We start from the raw sequence: 8,030 nt of genomic DNA on the forward strand, positions 1-8,030 counted from the left end.
GCTAGCGATGAAGGCACAGATAGAAGGATAGAAACCGTAGGAGGGCAGTTTGGAAATTAAAGATTTATGCCAGACTCGATCGAAAGCCTTTGAGATGTCAAGTGCAATGGCAAAGCTTTCGCCAAAGTCCCGAAAGGAGGATGACCAGGAGTCTGCAAGGTAGGTGAGAAGATCGCCAGTGGAGCGTCCCTGACGGAACCCATACTGACGATCGGAAAGAAGGTTGTGATAGGAAAGATGCCTTAAAATTTTTTTATTAAGAATTGACTCGAAAACTTTTGAAATACAGGACGTTAAAGCAATTGGACGATAGTTGGAGGGTTGGGAGTGGTCACCCTTCTTTGGGACTGGCTGAATGAGAGCAAACTTCCAGCAAGAAGGAAAGGTACAAGTTGACAGACAAAGGCGAAATAGTTTGCCTAGGCAGGGTGTAAGCACAGAAGCACAGTTTTTGAGAACAACAGGAGGGACTCCATCAGGCCCATATGCCTTGTTAGTACTGAGGCCAGTAATGGCAGAAAATACATCAACTGAAGAAATTTTAATGTCAGCCATGAGGAAGTCAGAGTGGGGAAGTGATGGAGGAACAGCACCGGAATCGTCTAAGGTGGAATTGGAGGAGAAAGTCTGTGCGAAGAGATCTGCTTTATCAGTAGAAGAAATAGCTACAGAACCATCAGAGTAGAAAAGAGGAGGGAAGGATGATGAGGTAAAGTTGTTAGAAAGATTTTTGGCAAGGTGCCAGAAGGAGCGAGAAGAATTCGAGTTGGAGAGTTGAGAGCATTTAGTATGGATGAAATTATTTTTAGTAGAGCGAAGAACAGACTTAGCACGATTCCGGGCAGAAACGTAAAGATTATGTGATTCAGGGGTGGGTTGGCTCCGGTACCTTTTGTAGGCCTTCTCCTTGTTGCGGACAGCATTAGAACAAGCGTGATTAAACCAAGGCTTTCTTGCGTTAGTCAAAGGATGTGAGAAAGGAATGTATGCTTCCATGCCCGAGAGAATAACCTCCGTAATGCGCAAGGCACACTCAGATGGCTCACGGCCATGGAAGCAATAATCATTCCAGGGAAAATCAAAGAAGTACTGCCTGAGGGCCTCCCAGTCCGCAGCTCCAAAATGCCAGAGACGACGTTTCCCTGGAGGGTCCGCAGGCCGTACTGGAGCAATAGGACAGGTTAAGGTAATAAGGTTGTGATCGGAGGAGCCCAACGGAGAGAAAAGATTAACAGAGTAAGCAGAAGGATTAGTTGTGAGGAAGAGGTCAAGTATGTTGGAGCTCTCTCCAAGGCGGTCAGGGATACGGGTAGGGTGCTGTACAAGCTGCTCTAGGTCATTAAGGATAGAAAAGATGTAGGCTTGTTCACCAGGTGGATCCGTGAAAGGAGAGGAGAGACTTGGAAACTGACAAAATCGATGGAAAATAAATTAATTCGTTCTCAGAGAGCAATGGAAAGGTCAATGTTGGGAATATCTTTAAGAGACAGGAAAAGATCAACTTGGGTGAAAGAGCAGACTAAAGTCAAAGATATTATAGAAGTTATAAAAGAACAGAAATGGAGGTGGGCAGGCCATGTAGCAAGAACAAGGGATAATCGATGGAGCAAGAGGTTGACTGACTGGACACCAAGTGATGGTAAGCGTAGCAGAAAAAGGCCAGACAGGAGGTGGAGAGATGAGAGAGAAATTTGCAGGGAAAACTTGGCAAAGATTGGCTCAGCCAAGGAATTCGTGGAGAAGGTTGGGGGAGGCCTTTGTTCAGCAGTGGACTTATAATGGCTGATGATGATGATGATATATATATATATATATATATATATATATATATATATATATATATATATATATATAGGTACGGTATATATACATAGGTACGGTAGCTAGAATGCAATTCAGAGAATCCATTCTTCCGCTATAGCGTTTAAAATTTAAAACATACTGTTGTATTTCCTCTTTTCTTCCCGATCAATATTTTCCTGCCTCACATAGTCAGTATATTCTGCAGTCTTACTCTACTCTGTTACTGAATTCAGATATTGCATATCTCCGCCTACCCCAGTGAAATTTATTACTTATTCCTCCTGCATTCTGATCAGGATTAACCTCAAAATCTTATCAACCCTTCCTTGACACTCTGCCAACCTATCCTTCAGATTTTACTGAAATCCGATAACTTTCTCAGATATCTTGTACACAAATACTGATACAGATGAGTACATAACCTCCTCCAACTTCGTTGGCGGAGGCAAATATATTCCTTACCCAGATCGTGATTATTTAAAAAAAGTTCTCAGGTTCACGTCTTAGGGTTTTATATAATACCTTTCTAAATATTATCATTTGTACAAATAACGCCTGCACCAATTGTGAAGGTGGTTTATTCAGCCTGTAATCCTTTACTCATACAGGCCAAGGATGTCAGTTTTTATTGTGTTCTTGCAACATTCAGATAATTGTTTTCATTTTAGGAAAGGGTTCTCATAGTGAAGGCATGAACGTTGGCTGTGTCTAACTCCCTCCAGTTCGAAAAGTCATTCCGAAGCTGAGTAAAAAATTTCGCTAGTAGGAAGGGTAGTGCGGGTGCGGGTCACCTTTACGTGATGGTACGGGTATACGAGTATATGGGCTGTGGAGGTGCCAGTTTATATGGCTAAGATCACAGCCATACACCCTTGCAATGATGGCCTAATAATCACAACATCAGAAGACAAGGATATAGACCTCCTGTTAAGACATGAAACGAGCACTCATTGGAGAAACGCAGGATTTACCCCCCTCGTACCAACAGAACTGAGATGCAAGAGAACCATAATCTGCCACCGTCTAGATGACTTCATCTACGAAAATGAAGAAGAAGACATATAAGAAGAACTACAAAGGCTGCAGGACTGGGCAAAAATAGTCTACGAGTAAGTCACAAAATTCCCAAACAAGAACAACAAGAAAAAAAACACACTGAATGTTGAATTTGAGGACGTAAAAATAGCAGAAAAGGCAGAAGTCTTCTATGCTTCTCTATGTCTGTAGGAAGAAGCCAGATCACAAGAGACACCTATATACCAATCATCACCTGCTTCAAGTGCTACCAGGTAGAGGATCACACAACAAAAGACTGCCCCAAGCCCAGTGGCTACAAGGCATGCTCAGAATGCGGATCACACGACCACACCTGGAGGCAATGCACTGTAAGAACCAAAGAATGCCTCATTTGTGGCGATAATCACCCCACTCTTGCAATGAGATGCAAGATTAAAAAAGAAGGAATAAAAAAAAAGGAAGAAGGAATCAAGAAGGCAAACAAAACTAAGCAAGACAAAGTGTATGCTGATATTGCAAAGACAGCAGCTGCACAAGAAACCAGCAACATCTCTACTAACCCACTCTTTGGCAACAACCACACTTTAGCTAAATACATGATGTGCCTGTTCAATGCTCATTTGCAGAACGCCGAAGCACCTGGTACATTTAACCAAAAATTAACTTTTACTCCACGGCTAACAACCTGCCTACTATGAGTTTCCCAGACGATCAGCCATCTGCAGCAATCATCAGAACAATTATGCCAATCAATGAAATAATGCAGGAAGCTGTTTCACAACAATCAGACAACGACGAGCTAAATACCTTTACCTAATCTGAGGAATCAGATTCATCATCTAATGCAGACGAGGGCTCAGACACAGAAATCCCGGAAGTACTCTCAGGCGAAGCTGACGCAGAACATCAGCAAGAACACATTCCACCAATCACAGAGCCACTAACACGACACACCAGGTCCACAAACCCCACCCACCAACAAGAAACCCGTCAAGGCCAGCAGCACTCAGACTCTATGCAAGTGGCCAGTGCCATCAAGAAAAAAGCCAGGGAAGTGCTCAACCCCCCCACAGCAACAAATCAAGCCGTCAAAAGCAAACACTCCTCTCAGTCCCGGACAAAACGGCCCAAATATTAAAAATAATGCGACATAATGTCCTCAACTGGAGGGGAAGGAGACACATGCTAAACAACATTTACACACACATAGACCCCCACATAATCCTTCTCAACAGCAATGAGGGTAAATCTGATGAACAGTTAAAATTCCAGGGTACAGAGTTTACAAATCAAGTAGACACGAAAGAAACACGGATGGAACAGCCATTGCAGTCAAGCACAACATACAACAGAATATTTGATGACTTTCTCACCAACACACTTGCAATAGAAATACAAACTCAAACAGGAATCATCTTACTCGCCACAGATTACATCCCACCAAGGAGACCTTTCATACCCAGGCCAGATTACATCACACTCTTTAGAAGAAACACACCAGTCTATCTTTTGGGGGACTTAAATGCACACCCCTGACCACTTGGATACAGAGACACGAATGTGGTAGGATCACAGTTAAGCCTTGTACACACCGAGATACAAAGTCCAGAGACAGTCGAGCGTCTATATATCGCGACTGTTGCGATACAATCCAGATACAGACGGGCGACAGTCCAGAGACACACTGGAGACAAGGCAACTTTGTCTCTGGATTGTCTAGAGACTGTTGCGAGACGGTCGCTAGACATTTCTGCTACTTTCTCGCTGGACTGTTGCTAGACAATTGAGAGATAGTCCAGCGACTTTGTAGCGCGTCCGTGATTGAACCATCCACCTCGTGAATTTTGAAATATCAGTTACAACCAACATTTGTCATATTAAACTCAAGAAGTGATACTCCAGTCACAGGCAAAATGTACATGTGAAGATATACATTTATGGACGAATATATATATATATATATATATTCATCATTCATTCATTGCCAGACGCCATGTATCCCAACCGGGGTGGCCAAGGGCTTAGAGTTAATTGTTGTACAGGGACGTGCACTAATCCTCCACCAACCCCACTTGACACGTAGGGATGCCAACAGCATCTGGTGTTCCCAGGCGGTCACCCATCCAAGTACTAACCAGACCCAACGTTGCTTAACTTCGCTGATCGGATGGGAAGCGGTGTACTCAACGTGGTATGGCCGTTGGCATATATATATATATATATATGTGTGTGTGTGTGTGTGTGTGTCTGTCTGTCTGTGTGTGTGTGTATGCGTGTGTACCGTATATACCGGTATATATATATCATTTCATTCATTCATCACTCCGTCCTACATTGCCCCATGAGAAGCGTAGGAGCTAGGGACAAGGCAACTTGGTCCTGATATTTAAGATGAAAGTAACCAGCATCACTCATCCGTGAGTGGCATTACGTGAGCAATAAACCCCAACCATTCCTTGGATATAAACCCTCACCGGCTATATCCGATCGGAGCGCCGTAATTACTCACTAAACCACCAGGCGCCAAAATTTGGTTATATGGTTACCACCAAGCGTAGTAAATGGTTTCCTGGTGTACAGGAAACCATTTGTCTTGTCACTCAGTGTAGAGTCACCCGTAGGCAGAAGGACGAGGAAAGAATGAAGGAAAGAAACACAGAAGAGGATGGAAGGAAAGAAGAATGGAGGAGAGAAAAGGGCAGACACCTGAGAGCAGCACTACAGCGAGTGAGTGAATGGTGAGCACTCGCACCTACATATATATATATATATATATATATATATATATATATATATATATATATATATATATATATATATATATATATATATATACATATATATGTATATATATATATATATATATATATATATATATATATATATATATATATATATATATATATATATATATATATATATATATATCCCATTGGAGCCTGGCGTCCGGAACATTGGACAGAACCGGGATTTTTCAAGTCTTTATAAAGTAGGGAACTCCCTTGTAGGGACCTATGAGCTTCGCGACTATGAGCCGATAGGCGGAGGGCGGTACGCTTAGTACCCTCCCAGTGCCATGCCTCGCCCAGCACCCCTGGGATCCAATGGGATATATATATATATATATATATATATATATATATATATATATCTATCTATCTCTATCTATCTAACTATCTATCTATATATATATATATATATACTGTATATATATATATGCATATATATATATATATATATATATATATATATATATATATATATATATATATATATATATATATATATATATATGTCCGACTCTGGGCATAGGCTACACAGCCTGCTTTCAAGGCCCAGTAGTCCTTCTACGTACCGCACACCTCTACATGTCAATACTTCGGCGCTAACACCCACCGTCCATATTGAATACATGCTAGGGCTGTCTCATACAGGACTGGTGTATTGGTATTAGCGGGGGTATTTTTACGACATGTCGGCGGGCCTTCTGGTAGATCAGTAAAGTCTGATTTTATGAAATTCAAATCCTTAAATTGTTCCCTGCCCCAGCGGGATTTGAACCCGGGTCCGTCAGGACTGCAGGCCAACTCTCTACCGATATATATATATATATATATATATATATATCTATATATATATATATATATATATATATATATATATATATATATATATCCGGTATATGTGTGTGTGTGTGTGTGTGTGTGTGTGTGTGTGTGTGTGTGTGTGAATAATAGCCAAAACCAGCGGTGGAATCACTAAAGCTAATAACTATCATGACTGAACCATATATGTACACATAATTTTTCAACGACGTATGTAAAATGTGTAAATATACCATAATTATTATTAGGACAGACCCGTATACATACAGTATAATCTTTCAACGATGATGTATAACTTTAATGAAAAATTAGAGCATATAAATATACTTAGTAATTATTTAGGGTAGAACCATATACATATAATTATTCAATGTATGGTACAACTGTTATGCATAAATAATGTTAAAATACGTGAATACTGACGCCTCATAGCAGGAGGCGTGCATTTGTAAATGCGATCTTAAAAAAAAAAAAAAAGGAAAAAAAAAAAAAAAAACTCCGTCCTCCGTTGCCAAATCCCTCCGCACCGATCAACTTGTATCTTGTCTCCCATATCTAGTGGGAGACAAGATGCAGCCGAAATCTTGTCTCTGGACTGTCGCGTGACTGTCCAGCGACAGATTTAGACTTTCCTGAGACAGTCGCGCAACAGTCTAGTGACACTGTCGCGCGACTTTTGCTGGATAAAGTATCTTGGTGTGTAGGTGACCCAGAGACAGTGTCTAGCCACTGTTGCCAGACAAATTTAGATTTTTCTGAGACAGATGCGAGACAGTCCAGAGACAATGTTGCGGACTTTGTATCTTGGTGTGTACGAGGCATTACACCAACTAATTCTTGACAGAACAGTACAACACATAAGGTCACACTTCCCCACATACCACTCATCCAACTCTGCCACAACACCAGACATAATAATATCTGACTATAACACCTACCACAACATACATGTAAAACAAGGACCCCTAACAACAAGCGATCACATTCCCATAATCGCAGAAATTTCAACCTATCCACTCCATTCACCTTGCAGACCAAGACCAAACGTCATTGCTGCTGACTGGGAAAATTTTCAGACACATAGATGCACACCTCCCAGACATAACACACCTACAATACGCCACGCCTACTGAACTGGACAACATAATACATTCACGGTACACCATCATCAAGCAAGCCATAACACTACACATCCCAATAACACGAAATAAACCGCTTGCAGGATACACACCAAGTCAAGAAACACAAAACATCATAGCATAATTCAATGCACTTAGACAACATGTACAGAGAAACGGATGGACCATGCAGACAACACTACACTACATATAAAGCACTGCAACTCCAACTACATAGAACGCTACAAACAGAACACTCAGAGACATGGTCAAACATAATGCAAAACCTCTCTCACGTATACAAGGAAACTCAGGTCTCTATCTGGCAATAATAGCAACGAACCTCCTTACATGTTTAACTCTCAGAATGAAAAAGTATACTCTGACCCAGGCTAAGAAGCCCTGCTTAGAGATATCTGGAAAGAGGTATTTACAGAAGATCAACCTAGGAGAGGCCCCCTCTCCCAAACAGAACAGACAGTAAATC

At 41.3% G+C, this 8,030-nt stretch overlaps 1 non-coding gene across 1 annotated transcript; it reads right to left on the reverse strand.

The window, feature by feature from the left end:
• Positions 1-4,906: 4,906 nt before the first annotated feature.
• On the reverse strand, positions 4,907-5,025 carry LOC145408614 (5S ribosomal RNA). Its single transcript, XR_013898959.1, has one exon. It is a non-coding gene; the product is annotated as a 5S ribosomal RNA (ribosomal RNA).
• Between the last annotated feature and the right edge of the window lie 3,005 nt (positions 5,026-8,030).

The sequence above is a fragment of the Coenobita brevimanus genome, chromosome 8 (genome assembly GCF_032717465.1).
Source record: "Coenobita brevimanus isolate Jiangsu-jjx chromosome 8, ASM3271746v2, whole genome shotgun sequence".
Taxonomy (NCBI): domain Eukaryota; kingdom Metazoa; phylum Arthropoda; class Malacostraca; order Decapoda; family Coenobitidae; genus Coenobita; species Coenobita brevimanus.